This window comes from Tympanuchus pallidicinctus, unplaced genomic scaffold (genome assembly GCF_026119805.1).
Source record: "Tympanuchus pallidicinctus isolate F22 unplaced genomic scaffold, pur_lepc_1.0 scaffold7, whole genome shotgun sequence".
Classification (NCBI taxonomy): Eukaryota; Metazoa; Chordata; class Aves; order Galliformes; family Phasianidae; genus Tympanuchus; species Tympanuchus pallidicinctus.
Window position 1 is genome coordinate 20449822 of NW_026294791.1, and position 22028 is coordinate 20471849.

A 22028-nucleotide genomic window follows, 5' to 3' on the forward strand; every position below is an offset into this window, starting at 1 on the left:
GGTATTACATATCTGGTACAAAAGGGGATTTCTTTAAAAAGCACAGCACATTCAGTGTTTAGGGTTTGCCGTTGAAATTCATGGCCTTGCTTGCCAGTATTATCATGCAGCTGGGTACTATGCTGCTGCTTTACTCTGAGGGGAAAAAGATCACAATAAAGATATTAAAACGGGTTCAATTTAAACTGTTGTATTCCATTATGTTGCAACACCAGTTTTTAATGATTTTGGTCACCTTTTCTCTAGCACAAAGGTCAAAATAAACACTAGCCACACAGACTTCCACTGCACACAGAAGTGGTTGAAAGGCACGTCTTTTGATTTAAAAATTACCAGTGGGAAACAGTGGTAGGCATCATTTCAGTGCTGAAAACTAAGATGTTTGATAGGATTGACAAAATGCTTTTTCTTTTGTTTAGCAGTCATAAAACAGAAGTCCATCTTTCTGTGGAAAAAGTTTCTGACAATCTGTTATATTGATGCCATAAGTAAAATAAGTATTTAGTATTTAAATTATTTTTTTAATCTTTCCAGAAATTCTCTCCTATTTGAATAAAAGCAAAATCAGTTCACACAAAATATTCTTGGTAAGCAAAAGATTAAATGTAGTCTCTTAGAATGCATCATCTCTATGACATGAGTATTCAAACATGAATTTGGATGAGTACGTAACATGCCTTTACAGGGTTAGGTGCCTCCTGCTTCTTCTGTGTGCAGCCTTCATTTTGTGATTAGTTTAAAACACCTTAAAAAGCATCAGTGCCTTTTCAGGTATTCTTTTTTAAGAATCACTATTGAGCCACACAGTACAAGTGAAACCATTTCAGAGGAACAGGTTAAACTTTTGTCATTTGCTTACATCATCTGTCTCTCTCTGGCTGTCAGATACACGACTCTCTGGGCATCTTCAGCCAGTTTGCAAGTCCTTATTTCTGATTTTGTGTTCTCTCTGTCCCGGAGGGCCACCAGAGGGCTGAGTGATAGGCACTCTGTGCTGAAAAACAAAGGAATGGCACAAAATGAACATCATTGTTGGGGGGAAGAAAAAAAAAAGCTGTGGAATTGTTCCTTGGAATTGTTTCTTGGCATGGAAGAAGAAGAGAAGGCAGGCTCAGACACTGAACACACTGTGCCATACAAACATTAAATGCAGACTAGCTCTGGATGTACACTGAAGTTAGCAATAGGAAAAACAGGTTCAGCAAGCTACATAACAATGAAAGTATAATTTGAACCAATGTTCATTTCCTTTACATCAAACTGAAAGAACAAGAGATGTTACAAAATACTGTCCCAATCTTGCTTGCTAAATATAGCTGTTATTTGTCCTGGTTGTTCATTTGATTACAAAAGAATGAATTCCTACTTTATTATTCCAAGTTGTTAGTAACTGTCAGGCATCAGCTATGTTAGGAAAAGTGGTAGTGGAAAAAAAAACACTGATGTCAAAATACCCAGAGGTCTGGAGCACCTCTCTTATGAAGAAAGCTATGAATAAAAACTGAAGTGACTGGGCTTGTTCAGCTTGGAGAAAAGAAGGCTCTGGGGAGACCTCATTGCAGCCTTCCAGTACTTGAGGGGAGCTTATAAACAGGATGGAGGGCGAGTTTCTACACGATCTGATAGCAACCGGAAGAGGAGAAATGGTTTTAAACTAAAAAGGAGAGATTTAGACTGAATCTTAGGAGAATTTTTTTTTTTTTACTCAGCAGCTGGTGAGGCACTGGCACAGCCACCAAAGATTGTGGCTGCCCCATACCTGGAGATGCCCAAGGCCAGGCTGGGAGGGGACCTTGGCAGTCTGAGCTGGGGGTGGCAACCAGCCCATGGCAGGGGGGTTGGAACTGGATGATCATTAAGATCCCTTCCAACTCAAGCCAATCCATGATTCTATGATCAGGGTTGAGACAGATATTAGCATTTTTGTACAACTTTGTTTCTTATTTTTATCCGTATCAACAATTAAAATTTACTGCATGTGATACAGCATTCCGCTTGTCTTTCTTCTAATCTTTTCATTCTGTGCAAATTATTTAAAAATGTTTCAAGCTTGTGTGTTAAACATAGATAAAAAAAATCGATATGCACCTTTTCTGGTCATCAGTGTGAATGGTACTTAGGCCCTTTATGCCTCCGCAGCCTGATTAATAAAAAGCCCTGCTTTCAGAAACTTAAGGTAGAAATGCTATGTGATCAGTAGTACAGTTCTGTAGGTAAAGTAATATTTCCAGCAACAGGATAGCATGGCATAGCTCTTTTAGAAGAGGCAGGTCTTAGTATCTTCATTTTAGAGATGGAAAGAATTATTCACAGAAGCTTAAAGTTGTTCAAGGTATAAAGCAGATACTTGCTCTTCCAAATCTCTTCTACCACCATATGCAAAGTTTGCACAGTTCCAATGATCGTGATGACTGACCAGTGCATATAGTGTGAACTTGTGAACTTGTGACACTGGCAGTGCTGTGCAGAGCCTCCTACTAGAGTAGCTGGATAGTGCTAATGAGCATTCCTTTGTTAATGAATGATGCATTACTCATGCTTCCATTTAAGTATGACACTTTTTTTCTACTCAGGAGCTTTTTATTTTTTTAATTAAATAAATTCTCAATGTTTCTGGCATAACCAGGAAAACAATACAAAATGAAGAAAACACACTAGGCAAGACATACTAATTACTGTCTGTGATTAATTAGTAATTATAAGCCCACTCACAGAGTCTCTAAAGTTAGTGAGTAATTTGTTTGCATGAATTCAATAAAAGAAGGCAAATTTCAAAATACTTTCATTGGTATTATTTTAATTGACAGATGAGCTGGTTGGTTGCCATTGCTTCCAAAACTTAAACTAAGAAAGGACATAGCAGTATCCTGTTCGTTAGGCTGATGAGGAATCAGAAGCCTAACAAACAACCTGTAGCAAAATAATTAGTCCTCATAGTCTACATTTTGCTCAGGCTCTCAATGAGACTCTGATTTACCAGACTGTAGCAGGGAAGCATTTAGCAATGATTTCAAGCGTTCTTCAGTTCTAATGCCAGGAAGCGTGTCAGACCCTAATGGCAGGTTTGACCACTGGCAAAACCCTGAAGTGAGGGCTTCTTAAGGAATTAGTCACAAAGTCTTGATGTCATAAGAGCCCTGGATATCCCTGGTAGAATTTAAGTGTGCTCCTTTGCTACACTTGAAGACTTGCACTTCTGTCTTCTGTCTCATGTAGCCTTATTGTGAAGCCATGTGCTGTTACTGCTTCCTTTTAAGCTGGATTAGAGTGATTTTTTTTTGTTTGTTTGTATGTGTGTGTGTATGTGTGTCTTAAAACAGTCTTAAAAATATTTCCTCAGATTGCCTAGCCTGTGTTGTTAAATTTTCTTGCTTATTTTCTGTTTGTCATTGCAAAGCCTGCTGAAACATGACAGTTCTTATAGAATTTTTAATTACTCTTCCATGGAATAAAATTGTTGTAAGCTTAAAACCAGGACACGAGTGAGTTACGTAGTTCTTCCTTCAGTTAACCCATCATATGGCTTCAGAGCAAGGTTTTAAAATAGCACTATCTAAAAAAATAATGTTATGAATCACTACTTCTTACAAGATCTTTTGAAGTTCTCCCATTTCCTGTTTGTAAATCCTTAGTCTTTGCATTAAAATGTTCTCAGACAGGAAAACAATAACAATTGATTTACATGGACAAAAGCAGCCTTTCTGAGTTTTCAATCCAGCTTCCTCTGAGATCCCATTGACCTCCAAAGTTCAACTTCTTCCAAGAAAGTTTTCTTTGGGATTAATGGCCTTCAGAGTCAAATCATTGTTGAGTGCTATAGCCATTACCAGTGCTATAACTAAGGCTGTATCAGCATTTCCACATAAACTCTTATTTTCAGAGATTTATAGCTTGCCTACAAAAATATAGTTTTCTGCTGAAACTTGGAAGAAAAAGAAAAGCTCAAAGCTCAGTCTGGGAGTAATTTTACTTCTTATTTTGGGAAATCTGCACAGCTCTGTGGGTATTTTTAGACTGAAATTCTGAACGAGATCATGTCTTGCTGCATCCACTTGGTGCCTTGGAGAATTCCCCGCCTGACTTTCTAAGATCTACTTCTGACAAATTATGGAACAGCAATGAGAAAAGTTTAAGAATGTTTTTTTTCCCAATGCTAAAGATTCCCAAACTGGATCTAGTCATTATTCTCTAGAAGACATTTCAAACACTTGAAAATTCTAAGATGTGTTTGAAGATTGCAACCAAACAAACGTGAGCTGAACAAAGTGTTCTGCAATAAATGGAGAGTTCTGAATGTTTCTGTTGCATCCTCATGCAGCATAATTGAGCATCATGCTGATACTTCTGCAGTTATAACCTCTGATAGACTGGAAAATGAGAACCCTGATGGTTACACAGAAGAGGCCCAAGAAAAGCTAAGGTGAAATGAGGAGTTTGGGGATACTGTGGCCTCCTGTTTCTGCAGAACCCATGACAGGGCCCTCATACACCAAAGAGGACTGCATGGGAAGGTGGAGGAGGCAGCACCTTTCTCAAACATGATGAAAGTAAATCTAATAAAAATTAGAGCTTTATAGATCAAGACAAGAAGTACTTACTCTGCTCTGCACACACCATTTCAGAAGAGATTTGGAGGCACCATCTGGAGGGAAGGATGACAGATGCCGTGGAGTTCCCAGTTTCCTTTGCAGGTAATTCCTGCAAAAGGTCGACTTGGTCCTGAGTCATTGCCACTGGGGATGAAAATATGAAGTGGTACAACACACAAACATGTTCAAGGCTACAGATTTAATTGCTTCAAAGAAAGATGTACTCAGCTAAGATGATGACCCAGTGCAATACAGTGGTTCCCATGACTCATTCATTCCAAAATAGAAATCTGAGGAAACCAGAGACAATACCCTGCGTCCCCAAATCCCCCCAAAACTGGTCACCAAAACTAAAAATGCCTATCCAATCTTTCCTCACAAATATGGGATATTTTTAATGTTTGTGCCCAGCCACAGGATCACTATTTCACTTAGCTGAAACAAACCATAAATTTTCTTGTCAATCACATGCCACATGAAGTAAAAGGCCAAGTCACCCCCAGAGCATCTTCTCATTTCAGAAATGTCAGTGACTACCTCAATTGCTCCTATAATCCAGACAGATCACCCTTACATTCATTCTGTTCTGTTTTCTAGCAGAAATATTTGCCCCCCCCCCAAAACAGCAAGGCAGCGTCTTTGAAAACAAGGCAGTAGTAACCATACAGAAACAACAGTGCTGCATCTCAGTAGGAAATATTAGCCTTCTTATTCTTGGGAATGATCTATTCAAATTTGATCCAGAAATGTTTCTTTTTTGAGGGGGAGCTGCTCATTATGACTAGATAAATGCAGTCCAAACTCTGAAACTTCTTTTGAAGGCATGATGGCAGGGAAACCTCACAGATGGGATTAGAAGGAAGATAATGAGGTAGCTTCGCAGATGTCTAAAGGAGCCCTTCCCACATGTAAGGCATGGCATAGGATAAAGCTTGAAATGGAATGACTGAAAGTCTAAGAAGTGGATGGAGGAGACTGGCATCATGGGCTAATCAGTGAAAGAAGTGGTTTCTTGATCCTGAATGAGAGATGATCGGTAGGATGAGGGGAAGCTACGAATGGCTTTGAAAGTGAAGACAAGCTGCTTATATCAGATAGAAAAAGAGTTTTATATTTGACAGTCAAAGCGATGGGCTAGGAAAATGATCTCTGCAGTGCTATGCAGTGCAGATTCATCCCTGAAAAATTGCATTTGTCAAAACCAGAGGAATGGATATTGCAGCAGTCAACTTAGCTTTATGATATTTTACATATGTATTAGTTCTTGCATAATAATGATCATATAGTAAATTTTATAGCTTACAATTAGCGCAATTGTTTTTAATGATTTTTGGAAACTAGTGACATTGTAAAGTGGGCATTTTGTTGGATATTTCTCATAAGATTTTTTTGCAACATTCTTGTAAAAATTCCAGTTTTCTAAAAGAAGAAAATGATATACTTAACATCCTTTTTATATGCATCTCTTTTCTTTGTTTTGGCTAAAGCCTTTCACTTAAACTCAATACCTGAGGGCATTCAATGCTCATATCCATAGCACATTACGCAGTGACTTAGCTGGTGGTCTTGGTTTATTCCTCTCTGGGCTCTGCTGGCAGGAAAGAGGTTGTCCATTACAATTTGGAGATCACTCTGGAAAATCCGTATGCTGGATAACACATACATCAGGTCACTAGCATGCCACCTCCCAGACATGCAGATATAACAGCAATTCTACACTTTACTTGGAATGGTGGTAGCATATAGTGGTTCTGGCTGTAATACACAAGAAATTCATTTTATTCCCTATTGTATCATAGCTTTCATTTCCCTCATGCAGAGACTGACTGCTGCATACACATTCTTCCAGGGCTTTTCCTATTAATAGACAACCTGGCTTCACACGCTGAAATGAAGGAACAAGGTTTTGAGTGCCTGCCTAATTTAAGCAGACCATATGTCATATGCTATAGTATCCAGTCAGAGGAGAATAAAATAAAGCAAGATTGAGAGGTAAAATAGCTTCCTACCATTAGCTGAACTCTCAGACTCAAAATTCCAAGGACCTTTTTTTAAGCATGCTCAGAACTAGTTGCTTGTTCTACACATCACATGAAGTTACTCATATTTCTAATGCGTTCTTAATGGGTGTGCTGTCTCAGGAGTAGAATTTCTGAGCATTACTACAATACAAATAATAATCCTGACTTTTTTTTTTTTTTTTTTTTTTTTTTTTTTTCTTCTCTGGAATGATCTTCAAGCTTTTAAAGTGTGTTTTAAACAGCTTCACAATTTTCTGCTTTGGCTTTCCAACTTGTAAAAACTGGAGTACAGTTGTTTACTATTTATTCAGTATGCCGTGACTGTAGAACGAAGCCTACAAAGGCTATTGCAAACCTTCCTTGGCACTAGTGGATGAATGTTGCTTTTTAAAGCACATTATATTAATTATTATTGCTTAACCAGTCCATCTCTGCTGCACAGTTGAAAGAAATGTGCTCTTTCAGACGCCTTGGCTGGTTATATAATCAGCATTCCTCACAAATGTTTGACTCATTAGGACTAGCAATCACATTTTCCTGGCAAGTTGTCTAGGGCTGTCTGCAAGCAGTCAGAGAACTAGAAAATGTAATAATCTGATTTTCCATTTACTTCCTCCCCCTTATCTCAGACACTTCTACTGCAGCTTTTACCCCTTTGCCTTGTCTTTAGGTGTCTCTTGATGAGCAGCATTGCCAGAGCATTTTTTTCATGTCACAGAACGGATAAGAGCATGGTCAGCTGACAGGCATGCATGCTTCCACATTCTCAGGTTTTTAGGAAGTGCTATTCTGTACTTTCAGTAAAAGTCCAACTTCCATTACATTTACAATCCAAACTGGCATTGTCAGAGGCTTACACTGGTATGAAAAACAGAAAAGAAAGAAATTGCATTGCAGCTTAAGACTTCATTGTTTTCTTATCTTCTGCTTGCAACCAATGAGAAGAATAAAAGATATGCTGTCTCAAATGGGAGGGAAAAGACTAACAGAGAGAAAAAATTACTGGAAACGAGGAGTAATTTTCTGTGCATATTTTAACCAGCGATCATCTGGTTGCTTTATGAATCTGCAATACTACGTAGCGCCTGCAGTTTAGATACTCAAAAATCATAAATGATTACAGTTTAACAAATAAAAGCCACATTTGGGAAAAAACAGCTTAATGGTCATTTATTCACTTTTGCAAATACTATACTTCTTCCTCACCTTTCTCTTCTACTTAATCCAGTTAGTAGCCTACACTCAAAGGTGATGACTAAAGTTAAGATAAAACAGCAGTTATGAAAATAGGGAAGAAGGCTGATTTCAATCAACAGTAAAAGTTATGCAATACAAAGCTCTATGATGTGGCACACTCTGCTAGAAAAAACAATCCATGCTGCTGTCCTATGAAGCCTTCTGTGATATATGCCTGTGAGATGTGACCATGAGGACCAAATTCATATCTTTGTGGTATCTAAGAGGAAAAAAAAGTCTGAAACATCATCTCTGATTGTATATTAGAAAGGTCAGTCATCCTGCCACATTTCATGGTAACGCCTCACCCTACTGTAATTATCTGTGAATTTCTGACAACTGGCAACCAACAAAAAGGTAGACTTGTCTTATATTTCAAGGAGAGTTCTGAGCCAGAAGTCTGACTCTGTGCAGCTGTAATAGACAGCTGCATGTCTGTAAGAATTCATCTGCATCTGCGCAACGTAATCTGTGTATTTGAGCCACAATGTCCTCCAGTTTTGCAAAATGAAACTAGGTATTTTGGTATTTCAGATTTAAAGTGTTGAGAAAAAGACTTTGTAACAAATGTTTTCTCTTAGAGTAGTGGAGGTGTAATTTAAGAAATCATTTTGGCACATGTCATAGACAACATCTTAGAAGCTTCCTCAGGAGCCTAGCACTGGAGTTGCACTGCTCCATTTGCTTCATCTTGCTCAATGCAAAAGAGAAACTGAAAAGTCAGGCTTTCTCTGACCGCGTGTTCCCTTTGAAGAAGGAGTTGTAATTGTTGGCAAGGGAAGGAAGGAGCTAGGACAAAACAAGGGAAGGAAGAAGTTGTTATTATTTTTTTTTTCCACCAGCCAGCTCCTTAATTTTGCTGCCAAGATTATAACTCTAATTTACAAGACAAACATAAATCTATTTATATATTATTTAACTTGAATTACAGAAAATGACATGGTGTTTGGGTAGCAATCTTTGGATATTCAGAGAAGGGAAAATGAGGGAAATACGCAAATGAGACAAGGGTCATTCTGATGCTAATGAAAAACGTTCCTAGTAAAAAAGAAAGTTTCTGTTCATGCTTAAGGTATTTTTAACTCATTGCATAATTTTTTTCTTTTTAAATGTCTCTTATTATGGAGATAAGGTAGAAATGTATAAGTACTTAGATGTAGCAATCTCTAAGCATTTAAGCAAACAATGACTCCTTGAGAAGGATCAATGAAGGAAGCCTCCCTGTAGTCTTCCTTGAATAATTTATATGTATTTTGGGATAATCAGGACCAAAATACATCAACATAAAAGAATTATCCTGATGAATTTATTAATTGCAATAATTATTTAATATAACATGTTAAGATTCACGATGATAGTATAAAAGTTGATGTCATGAACTAAGTTGTGAGGATCTTCTCTGCAGAATTTGCATATATCAAAATTATTTGGTAGAGCCTATCTGAAATATATGCAAAGTCTGTGTTTTTAAGTGGGAACAACCCATTACATCACATTTTGCAATGTAGCACCCCCTTACAAAACTTTTCCACTTAACTATAACTCGCTTAAAAATGACCAATCTATTCAGCCTTCCCAGAAAAAAATGAAAGAAAAAAAGTATTTGCAAATACTAAAAAAGATAGAATTACTTTGTTGTTGTTGTTATCACACTGTAACTACATGTCTGACCACAAAGAGAAGCAAGAATTTAGACTTTTGCATGAACAGCCTCTGGAGATACCAAGAATCACTTTTAAACTGAAAGATGGAAAAAATCCGTTTCTGCAAAATATATTTTTTATAAAGCAAGACTCCAACAAGACAAACTTTATGATAGTTACACAATGTGGGAATATAGTTAAAGAAATCTGTAGCAAATCTATCTGAAAGATAGGTCAAAAGTAATGAGGCTCTTCGACTCCGTTTCCACTGACAAAATATCTTACATTTATTGGAGGACTAATGCCTTCCATACATTACATTAAAATTTGACCTTCCTTTCTTTTTACTACATTCTTATGTCACTTCTAAAACAAATCTTTCTCTGCCATTAGGGAACATAGATGGAATAATGGGCCCGTGCCTAGAAACATAACATAAAAAAATTGTGAAAATAAAAGGAAATGAGGCAGTTTTTCAAAGGAATTAAAAATTAAGTAGCCAGACTTCGTCTTTAAAAAAGCTGGAATTTTGTTAGATTAAATCCCACAGTATTATATATTCATCCAGATTTTTGAGCAATCTGTAGATCCAATACTTAAGCTAAAAGATTATTTATCATTACAAATATAGTTCAAAGCCATGTATGAGTATCATAATAAATGTTAGGGAGCCTCATAACCAAAATGCAATTGGAAAAAAACCCCCATATATTATTCAATCATAGTTATTTAAATTAAAACTATTAATTGGAGCCCCAAATTCAATTGCCAAATACCCTTAGCTATGACTTTTTTGAATGGAGACTGCACTTGTGCTGCTCTTCTCAGAAAATCCCCCTTAATCAGGACTAAAGAAACAGCTGCAAACATTCAACAGCTACAAATATCCAACAGGATTCAGTTTGGTGAAGTTTCCTGATGTTTCATTTTATATCTTCAGTTTTACCAAGTTTCCTAGTGAGAATCAGTTTTGTTTTTAAAATCTGGAAATGATTCTGATCAAGATGTCAGACACTGGCATCATACTTAGTTTGAGCTTCTCTCTTCATAATGGATGTTGAAAGACAATGGATGTTTAGTGTGAGAATAAGCACTAACACGTCTGGGTTGTTTCTTTCCAGATCCAAGCAAACTCACAAAGCAGAAAGGGAGAAATGACAGTATCCATTTGGTTTTTGGTCCATCTGGAAATAGGTCACCTAACTGTGGTTTTTGATCTGGGATTTAATTGTGGAGTATTTCCTTTTTTTTCTGGGAAAGAAACAGCCTTCCCTTACCTTAATAAGTAAAGAATCTAACTGAATAATTTAGTTTCTCAAAATATTCAAGGGATCCAAATTCATAATGAAAATACTCAATGCTTTCACTGACTCTTTTTGGGAAGTATCTTATGTAAAGCCAGGATCTGGCATGCCTTAGAAACTATACAGCCAAAAAAAAGTAGTAAAGGCAAGGATCTCTGAGAAACTTGCTGCTGCTGCTTAGCTGGTGGGACTTGGAATCGCAAGGGGTGTCATAAAAGCCGGATAGTCTCGGGGAAGGCAAAAATAGGTCTCATTTTGACACTTTCCTCCAAAACTAGCTTCTTCTTTGTTACTATTTACTATCCATTACATGCAACGTTTTCAGACAACAGTCTTTCTAGCTTCTCTTTAATACCAGAAAAAAATGGTCTGCCATTAGAAATGGCATTCTCCCTCTTTCACAGATTTATTGATGCTCATGCAAAAAAAGTTGCAGGTCTATGCTATTTCCTCAGTTATTGTCAAATGGAAAACCTTTGCGCAGTGCAGTCTGAGAATGGAAAGCTTCTGGAGCTAATGTTCAAGTTTTTAATGGCCCTGTCAGAGTTCTATTCAAATGGACAGGTGAAACCTTAGCCCCCACTTAACCCAGTAAGAACCAGAACTCATAATGCTGGCTGCTTGTCATTCTATCCATCATCCGAATTTGCATTTCACTACATTTCACTATTTCTGAAAGTAATTTACTACTTTATTATGTTGACCCACAATGTCAGAGATGTATGTTGGTGGTATGGCAGTAGAGGAGGAACCTTCCTGCCAATATTCCATTACATATTGTTGCTGTGTGACAGATGGCAGCAGAGGGGCAGTCTGACAAAATGGTGTCTGATATGGAAGTGCATATGAAGCAAAAGTGTGTCACTGAATTCCTCCAAGGGGAAAAAATGGCATCCACTGACATTCACTGACACTTGCTGAACATTTATGAAGACCAAATAGAGGATGTGAGCACAGTGAGGCAATGAATGGTGCACTACAGCAGCGGTGACAGCAACCATGGGTCACCTGTGCTGATGCAGATTGTTGTAAGGTGGCATGCAGGTTCCTGCTCATCGCTGGTGAAAATGCACAGGTAATGGTTATGCTTATGTTGAAAAACAGCATTCGGTAGCTGAGAATTTGCGCTCTCAAACAGTGTTATTGTGCTCAATGTACCAGCTGTATTCCCATGGAAATAAATAGGAGGCATAACTTTCAGAGTGACCCACTTACCTTGTATGTGGAAGTATTTGAATGCTGAAATCATATATTGTGAAAGCTGAATTAAAACCTTCACTTCTAGTTGTGTGAAACGTCATAGGGATCCTTTCTCTGCCATACACAGATCTACTGGGAGACAGTTTAAACACTGGGGGAAAAGGGGAAAAAAGCTCACAATGTGGAAATCATTGACAAGTGCTTTTTATCCAGTAATAAGAGGAAAACTCAGAATGTAAGCTTCCCAAGACTACCCAGAAATACTTTGAAGTGCTTGTTGCTTAGTGAATACATGTTCAGGCTCTGTCTGGAGAAACAATTCTCATTTTAAAAAAAGGGAAGGAAAAGGAGCATGCAGACTGCAGTAGAATAGAAAACACGGCTTCCACAGCCTGCTCTTAATTTAGGAATGCAAGAGCAGCATTTTAAGGGCATTTCCTGAAGAGAATAAATATTTACACACACCCCCAAAAGTAGGAATGTAAAATATTTTGAAAAATAGTTATTAGTCTAATTTATACTTTTTTATTTTATTTTATTTTATTTTATTTGGAAGCTTTAAGGCAAATTCAGTGCTGTGACGTGTTTGCTCCAAGCCCTCCTCATCTCTGACAATACACCATAGCATTAAAACAGCACTGCTGTGCTTTCTGTAGGGGGCAGTCTGATCAAAGCTTTTGCTTTCCAGTAAGAAAAACACTGGAAAAGACTCTTTTGCCAAACCAACGTGTAGAACATTAATGTTCGATGTCCAAAATGCTTTCAGTGCTGGTTAACTATAATTATTTTAAAATTTTTCTAGTGGAGTATTCAGAATGAGTCATGTAGAAATGAATATTTATGTTCCTTTTGACCTCAAACATTCATGGCCTTGCACAAGGTCACGTAAGGAGACTGTGGAAAGCTTCCACATAACTAACTTGATAATTTCTCTCCTTAGTTCAGCAAGCTGTGTGTGTGATATACACCACATGGTTTTTGGTGCACTCAGAATCACATTAAGTTCTCTTAAAATTCATTTTATAACTATTTAATTGTGAAAGATGATAACAAATTATACAAGGAATACTGGAGCAGGGAGATGAATTGTAAGGGACAGCATTTTTCTGCTGCTGGGGTTATTTTTAAATCTGGCACTGATTCCGTCACCATTACACATGCTGTTTCTCCCAAAAAGATATCTCAAACGCAGCATAAATTTCCAAGCCCAAAGACTAAGAGGTTTCAGAAAAATAAAATGCAAAAGCAGCTGCTTTGCTTCTTGAAATCTTTCTTGGATCTCCTAAAATTATTTTTCTAGAGTGACTGTGCTTCTATGTTTTCCAGACAGTTTTCAAAATATTTCTCACGCAGATATAAATGCACAAATTAAAGAGTACAGTTCAGATCAGGAGGACTGATGAGTCAGTTATATACACAGCAACATAATGAACTGAATGACAGGAAAAGAAAGAAAAGGCAGATTTAGGATTCCTTAAGCTTGAGTAAGAGGAACACAGATCAAACTGAATATTATGTTTCATACAAGGAGTTATTTTGCCACTTTAAAATGCGGCAAGGGAGGCAGAACTTAGAGTGATGAAATTCCAGTGCCCAAGAACTCCAAACATCTCTGGAATTGTGTGCAGCGCTTAGCAGGAAAATGGAAACATTCAGGGCCCAGAACTTGCAAGCATTACAATATTTTTCAAAGGGCAGCCTGAAACAAAGCTGTCCTGCTGCAGAATGAATCTTCAGAACTACATGACTTTGCCTAGAGTTGGAATAACAAACACCGCTGGAAAGAATATTTTTGGTACAACAAAACAGCGTGGAAAATATAAAGAAAATTATATTGGTCAGAAAAAAACAGGTGGGGGTTAAAAAGGATGGAGAATAAATTCAGTTGTATTAGCGTGGAGGACAAACACAAATGTCTTTTTTCATTACGAATTTTCACTTGCTTTGATTACTTGAGGCCAAAGCAATAAACTAGTTTGTTCCTTTTAACTTTTAAATCAGCTTTTAACAGCCAGTAGTACTGAGTTAAACAGGAGCTATTGCTAAAGTGGTGCATTCAGCACAGAACATAGCCTACTGCTGGAATAAGCAATTAGGTCATAACTTTCTCCATTATTCAAAATAAAAAAGAGAAGACCTTTGGAGAATATCCTGTTGGAATAACCTCAATATATAATTATACATATTTTAGCTTGTTTGTTTACTTGTCTTTTTCTTATTTTAAATATATATATAAGGATTGGAGTGAAATGATTAGAAAAGGTGAGTTTGGGCAGTCTTCACTTAGCAGCCCCAAGGGATAACTCCACTCAGTGGCCAGCTGAGATTGAGTGCAATTTCCTCATCACTCTCTCAAGAGTGGCAGGCACAGATCAGGGTGGGGGACTACATCATTGCTCTCACCTTCATGCTCTGGGTAGGAAGCCTTCCCTTTCTCTTCCTAGAACATATCCTGGAAACTTTTATTTCCTGAACTGCTCTTGCCTCCCCCAAGAAAAGATGCAGGCTCACTGGAAGCATCTCAAATGCTGAGTTTGAGATGTGGGCTACCAGCTGGCCCTGACTAAGTTTGTTATATGGGAGAGAGTTTCATTTTCTTGATATAAGTCCCTCTGCAGATGTGAAAAGGATTGGGAGGGAGGGGGGGTAGGGTGGAGGGAAGGGATGGGAAATGAAGGACCAAATCCTCTTTCAGCAGAAGAATACAGCTAAACTTCCACTCAGACACAGAAAAATGAGTTCTAAATGGCTTCTTTTAAGCAAAGCATTTTTATGGCTACAAATAATAACAAATTGCAAATATTTAAGATCATATAAGACACTTCATTTCTATTTAAAGCATTTCTGTTTTCTTGTAGTTTCATAAGGCCTGTGGCTATCCACTACATAATTACACTGTAACTCTCATTTGTATTAGTTATACCTATATCCTACTAAAGGTTTATTAACTTATATCAGCAAAACAACTACAGAATATTGTGCGCTTAATTTACAAGTGAGATGGTTCTCCAAGATCATAAAAACTATTAGCTATAATGGCTACAGTAACTACACGAGCAAGACAAACTTGAGGCTTCATCTGGCATCAACTTGTCTAGGAAAAATGTTGTCTGCTGCTTACCTCCCAGAATTTTTTTTTTCTCTCTCGACTTCCTCCTCCCTTCAGCATCAACAAATCCCACATCTCTACAAATCCAGAAGATGAAATGCTTGTGCTGCTGTAGGCTGCTCCTTTGGATGGCAATTCTCTGGGACAGTCAGGTAGGCATTCCTGAGTTTCCCTTTTTAGAATTCCTTTAAGAAGAGTCCTGTAGACATAAGCACCTTTAGAAAAGCTTTTATATGTATTTATTTAGGAAAATATACTAATCTTCTAAAATTGGATCATTTTACTGAAATGCTTGCTAGGGATTTATCAGATCCATCTTCCAGGAAAATTGTCAGCTCTCAAAAACAGCACTTAGTCACTCTTTCACAGCATGACTCCCATCCTTAATCATCGCGAGTAAAGCTAGGAGTTGCCTGTTTGATCCTGCTAAGGTATTAAAGCATGTTACATCAGCTGAACGATATCTTAGTGGAGAAATACCACAAAATAGAAAACTAAGGTAAATGTTTTAATATCCTGAAATAAAGCTTCTAAATCAAAAAGAACAACTTGAAATCCAGATCAGTAGTACAGTAATTGCTTATCCATTCTTACCTATTTTCAACATGGAAGAAACAATGCTCAGCATAAAATGCTGAAGACCTAACTGAAAAATGAAAGAGTAACATTGTTTTTGTCAGAGGCTAAGGAATATGACTTTGTCAATTAATACTCTTATCTTCCACAGCCTAATTGGGAGTCTGCATGAATACTTAATGGCAGAGGATAGATAGCAGAGAAGGGCAAGTCAAGATCTGTCATGCTGGGATCACTGGCTGTCAGACAGGCAAGGCAGAGGCTCAACCACCACCCCTCCCCATGCACGCCGGCTGTGTCTGCCACGATGGGGGAACATGTTGGTGCCCTAAGGCTAAATTCTATCCGGCTGCTGGAAACATGGATGGGTAGCTTGTGCTTTGTCTAAGACATTTTCATGTCATTAGTGTTAATGAGGCAGTACCCAGCACACCATGCACACCTTCACTCAGCCCTGCCCTTTGTGCCTCCTTGGAACATGTTGTTTCAGGCTCCTGACCCCTCAGTGTTCTCTGATGCTCAGTCTCCCCATCCTTAACCCTGGACAGACCCAGCTCTTCAGCATGTTTCTCACACAAGCAGTTGGCCTACTAAGAGGCTAATGCAAAATGCTAACATTTTTGTTTCAGGAACAAACAAAATGCACACAGAAAAAAAAAAAGAAAGGGCAGATTCTGGCTGAGCACTACGGTTGACCAGAGATGTGGCATCTAATCAAAGCGTTTCTGGAGCGAGAAAGAAAGGTAAAACTGGTACAAGTACCTGCAAGCAGTTTGGGAAGATGCTGTCAAAGAACTGTGTAGTTTGCAGTGTGAACATTGTCTCATAAATGTCTTCGTGGGGCTTTCAACAATGATATAAACCTACTGCATCAAACTGAGATAATGACAAAATAATCATACTTCCTGCTATAGAAAAAAACCTCAGGTCTTTGGAGGGCAGTAAAGGATTGTTTGGTGCTTGGATGTTGGATAACAACACTAGGCTTTTTCTGTTTTTGTTATTAAAGGCGTGTTTAATCTCTAACTTACATGAGGTTTGGTGTTTGTGGGCCTATAATTAAATTAGAAGGAAAAGAATAATGGGAGTGTTGTAAAATTATTTCAATGAACTTTTTATTGTAGTATTTAAAATATGTACTTCAAGTTCTGTCTTTTATCCAGAATTGGACATTCACAATAATTACATTATTTAGGCATATTCTTGTTTTTAAGAAATATATGATACTTGTTTAAAGGGACTTTAGGATTGATTAACTGAAGTTAATTTTATTAAATGGAGCTGTAATTTGCTGCGTGTATTGCTGAAGGATGTGATTGCAAAGATGATAGTTAAGTAACTGGAAGTTGATTACACGTGGAAGTCCATGGAGACTGCATCCTGTCATGAATCTGCAGTTTTTAAAGATCCCAGTGAAGTATTTTGAAGGCTGATAAAGCAGAAGCTGCAAAGATTTAAACAGATAAATCTTAATTAGTAAGTCAGATAAGATGAAAATTAGCCAAGGAGACTTAATGTGACCACGCCACATACCTCTCACTACCAGCTCTATTTTTAAATTTAAAGGTTTAAAATTTTTCTGTTTTTTATCTAGCAGCATCTTATGATAAAAGACAGATATTCTCTGAAAGGGAGACCAGAATATAACCGTTTTCTTCTCCTTCCTTTCCTCTCTGCAGGTGAATGCCTTAAACAGTCAACCCTAGAGTCACGTTCCTTCTTGCTTACTCCCATCTGTCTCAGTTTCCTTCCTGTAAGTCCCACTCAGTACTTAAGAAAAATAAAATCATAAGCACCAACATGAAGGACAGAGCCTCATAGCTTGGAAAGATGAAAGGTCAATACTGCCAGCTTTATCAGAGTCCAGAATTGTAAACATTTCCTCCAGAGGGTTAAAGGGACTTTGCTTGTTTTGTCTTGCACAGGTTTTCGTACATATGACGATACTTTTACCTCTTCGTGGGTGTTCAAAACCAGGACGGCAGGGAAAACAGCCCAAGTGCTATTTTTTGTCCCAGCATTTGCATTGCACTTCCAGCGTTTGCACTGGGCATGTTTAAACATGTCCAGGTTTTGTTTCTTTTTTTTTTTTAAAAAGGGGTTTCCCAGTTCATCTGGAGCAACAGCCTTCAGATGTTTCGTCAGTTACTGCCTGGGTGGGAAAACAGATCACTGCCTAAACTCTGAGCAGGCCTTTTCATGGCTGGGTTAGATAGGTCTCATTAGTGTAGTGGATCTGATTGATAAAAAAAGTATTTAATAGTTTTCTACCAGCTGTGCTGCTAGGGGCATGGAGATGATTCAGTTTGGAATACGTGAGCACAAGTTTCATAACAAAGCAACATCCAGCAATAAATTATCAGACTTACGGAAATTTAAAGATTAATGCTTTATAGTTGTTCTAGTATGTTTAGTAAAAATAGCTGAAATAATTTCAAATAATCTTATGCATTAATATTTGCTTCTGGAATTAAATATTACAACGGAATTAATATTAAATTGAATTTTATATGTTAATCAAGGCAAGTCTTTGTTCTACCTATTATGACTAAATGGCAAGAAAACTGTGGCTGGATGCTGTTTCATTTTAGAAGGTTACAGCACATACAAGGATCTGGTCACTGTCATTAAAAGGATTCTGAAAGTACCAGCACACTGCAATCAGGTGTGACTTTAATTGGTGGATGAACAGCTCGCTCGCCCGCTCCACAGGTGAGCACAAGTCATCTTCCATGAGCAAACTAAGAGCACAGTCACTGCTTGTGTCAAGCTGAAAGAATAACTCCAGTACCATTTGTTCATGGAGCAAAATCAAGCACTGCCAAGAGGTGCCAAAGATTGGACCCATGAGCTCGGTCTGCCGTTACTAGCAGTATGCTTGGATAGAAGATTACACACAATGAGGGCAATGGAAAGGAGATGTTACACCTCCCATTTCCCAGACAGAGGATGGAGAGGCTCTCAAAGATACTATCTGCTGCTACTTGCAGTGAGCGTAGCTGCTTAATGTAGCTAGACTAAATGCAGAATGGCACTGTGCCACATAAGTCCCCTAAATGACTTTCTCAGGCAGGGACAGAAAATGAATCCAGTCAAACAGTCGCCAAAGCCACAGCCTTAACCACAGTTCCCTTTCCACTGCCTGCTGCTCCCTCGGCCTCCATGGAGGCAGCTCACAGAGGGTGAGGGGAAAATGGCAGAACGGCTGCCCTACAGGATTCCTTCTTCTTTACTCACATTTGGGTCAGTGGAGTGCTCAAAATTCAGCTTTTATCAAATTTATCACCTTCAATCATTCTCTATTAGACCTAGTAGCATTCCTCTAAACTACTGAAAGTCATTTTATACTGATTCCTTTATATTGCACACTGTGAAATAACAGATATGATATGTAATTTGCAATTGAAGATATTTGGGTCACATCCCCAGAAGCTAATTAAAAAGTAACACATTCTGTGATTTCTTTTGAGTATGAAGAAGGACTGGTCCTGCCATCTTACTCACTAGAGGTTACACATACATTTCTGTACATACAGGAGTTACTTACGGAAATAACAGCAGCAGATTGGAGTGATAAGCATTGTAATTTCAGCAATACAGCATCACTGTCACTTTCTGAACTCTGGATGAAAAATACCAAAGAGCCTATTTGTGCCCTATTATGAAGTAATGAATATATACAATTTCACATCTCACAACTAGAATATCTGTCAGAAGATACACTTTGATTTTTTGTTAAGTGAAAAATTCACATTTTTTTTCCGTGCCTTTCAAGCATACAAAACGACAGGGTCCATATGCTGTTCTGAGAGAATCACACAAAAAGAAAATATTTGCGTCTTCAGGGAAGAGGAAGGAAAGGTTCCTCTTTATTGTTCCAGACTGATATCTTAGTTCATGTAAAAAATACCAGAGCTACAACTCTATCTCCTCCCTGTCCTCTCCTGATAGTTTGCATTTGCATGGGACAGGGAAAGAAACACAATTGTTTCTAATTTGTCTGCTGCTCAGATAAGCCTTGAAGTGGCTGGCAGTAGGCATTTGGAGTTTTTTTATCTGACTAAATGGCAGTAAAGGGAAATCAACAGCCACGGGACCAAAGTAGGCATTTGCTCTGGCTCTTTGCAGTCCATAGCTGCTGCAGTGTAATGGCAGCAAGCCTGTTTCTTTAGGCTGACCACCTCTTGGGCACCATTGCTGCAGCATCTTTTTGGAGACTGTTGGCAACCGAGGCATGTGAGAACAGCTGACATGGACACGGATACTGAAGCTGCTCTCTTTGTTCCTTCTCTCCCACCTTTCCCCTAAGCACTCTAAGCACAGAAAGTCCCTTGTATTAAGCTAAGAACTCACATTAATTAAATTTCAAACAACTAGACAAGTACAATATTTCAATTCCACAATTAGAAAGAAAAACATGTTTGTCACAAACTGATAATCATCAGCTAAATGTTTTGGTTCCTAGGGGAAAATTCACTTAAATGCATTGCACTTGACCAACATTTCTCTTTCTCTGCAGTTTAATGTGTTGGTCCTAAAACATCCACTAGAGAGGATACAGGTGCTATAGATGATTGCATGTATAGACAGGAATAGGCAGGAGCCTGAACATTCTATTTATTGGCTTGGCTGTTTATCCTTTAGGCTAAGGTTGTATGCATTAACCTAACCACTTCCTAGATTTATTTTAAAAGGATAAATAAAACACATGCCTAGCAATGCTAGAATTTAAATGATTCCAGGTGTGGTATTCAGTGATCATTCAGTTAGGCACCTTAAGAAATTTAATTTACTCTGTTTTTGAGAGGCATGATGACTTGCCCGAGCTACCCGAGCAGGGAAGGAAATGCCTCTCTGATGGCACATCCCAGTGTCCTCCAAAATGAAGGATGCTTGCATGGCTGGCAGCAGAGCAGCTGCCTCCACGTGACACTAGTGCCCCACATGCTCAGCCTACTGTATTTCTGTCAACAAGCATTGCCAGCAGCAGCTTTGCAGCAGAAGAGGAGCCAGTGGGACTGGGATTGGCAAAGACACAGCAAGGGAGATGGGCTGACCTGTTCACTTTCCCTGAACAGCCCTCATAAGCTGCTCAGCTGTATAACAGTGATGGCTTAGGACCAATGACCACACTGAAGACCAGGGACGATAGAAACAAGCTGCTGATTGCTCTGTTGAGCTATGTGCAGTACAAAGATATCTGATTTCTAAGTATGAAGGTTAGAAAGTAAGAGAAAGAAAAAGGATCGAGAAAAGAGATCCATATCTCAAGGCAGTGGGAATTACATCTCATATTGACAGAGTTTTTAATGGATAATTCATTAATCTGTTTTATTTACACTTGCACTAGTCATTTAGAGGTCATTTAACACCTTACTAAATTACACTGTATACAAGAGAATTCATACCAGGGATTATGCCAACAGGTGATTGCACTCCCAACCTTGCTGCCAGTCTTATTTGCTTGGAGACAGATTCCACTAAGTTGGGATCAGCATTAGATGTATAACCATCACCATATGAGAGAGCTCTACTTGGGTGCCAGGGAAAGAGAGAGGGATGTAGAAAGCATCAAGGGAAAGAATAAGCATTTTAGAGAAGGCAAAACTGTGGGGTTCAAAAAAGCATGAACAATAGTGACATCTTATTTTCTTTGTATAAATGACTTTTAGACTAATGCACTTCTATCAAGTTCCCTAGAACTGTATTAATTTTCCTGCCACCAGCTGCCACCAGCTTCCAATGTACATTCATAGGCCACTCAATCTTTGAGAATATATATTATTAGTATCTAGAAATAAAAATAAGATCACCAGAGTCCTCTCATCCGCAATTCAAACCCTATGATCTTCTCAGAATAAATCTCTTTTTGAGACTTCAGTATTCTGAAGAGCTCTGAATGCAGCCTCAAATCACCTCAGCGCCAGCTCACGTTTGGGACCTGCCCTTCCACACAGTTGCAATATCTCAGGAACAGTACTCCCCAGAGCCCACTGCTTTGCCACTTTCAATGTAGTGGACAGAACCTCCACACAGCAATCCTCTAAAACAAAATGGATGAAAATAGGTTGCATTTCCTTAGGTGTGGCTAAGCCACACATAATATAAACAGAGTTCAATTTTCTCTCTGCGTTTCATTTATCCTTAAGAAAAATATAGCCTGGTTATATTTAGCATTCTAACCCAGTCATGAGAAGGGGCACTGGGCAGGGCTCGTGGTTTCTGCAAGCAATCTGCTGATCGTGCCATGTTAGGTAAGCCATCCCCTGCACAGCCATTAATTCCTCATGAGTGAGTTCTTTGGGTTTGCTTCTCTTTACAGATCTGTCAAACTCCTCCTCTTTGTTTAC

General features: G+C 38.3%; 2 long non-coding RNA genes across 12 annotated transcripts in view; one reads left to right on the forward strand and one right to left on the reverse strand.

The window, feature by feature from the left end:
• The window catches only part of LOC128072494 (uncharacterized), a 56827-nt gene that overhangs the window by 28015 nt on the left and 6784 nt on the right, over window positions 1-22028 (reverse strand). For 6 of the 11 annotated variants that reach the window (XR_008202293.1, XR_008202286.1, XR_008202292.1 and 3 more), the window contains 5 exons: window positions 15115-15301; window positions 12009-12144; window positions 6098-6344; window positions 4599-4733; window positions 860-994 (listed from right to left, as the gene is read on the reverse strand). This is a non-coding gene — a long non-coding RNA (uncharacterized LOC128072494). Of the gene's footprint in view, window positions 1-859; window positions 995-4598; window positions 4734-6097; window positions 6345-7261; window positions 7469-12008; window positions 12145-15114; window positions 15302-15696; window positions 15749-22028 lie in introns of all 11 variants that reach the window. The other 5 variants (XR_008202291.1, XR_008202288.1, XR_008202287.1 and 2 more) reach the window with 5 other exon arrangements.
• On the forward strand, window positions 15171-17771 carry LOC128072498 (uncharacterized). The gene is made up of 3 exons (XR_008202299.1): window positions 15171-15254; window positions 16308-16421; window positions 17358-17771. It is a non-coding gene; the product is annotated as an uncharacterized LOC128072498 (long non-coding RNA).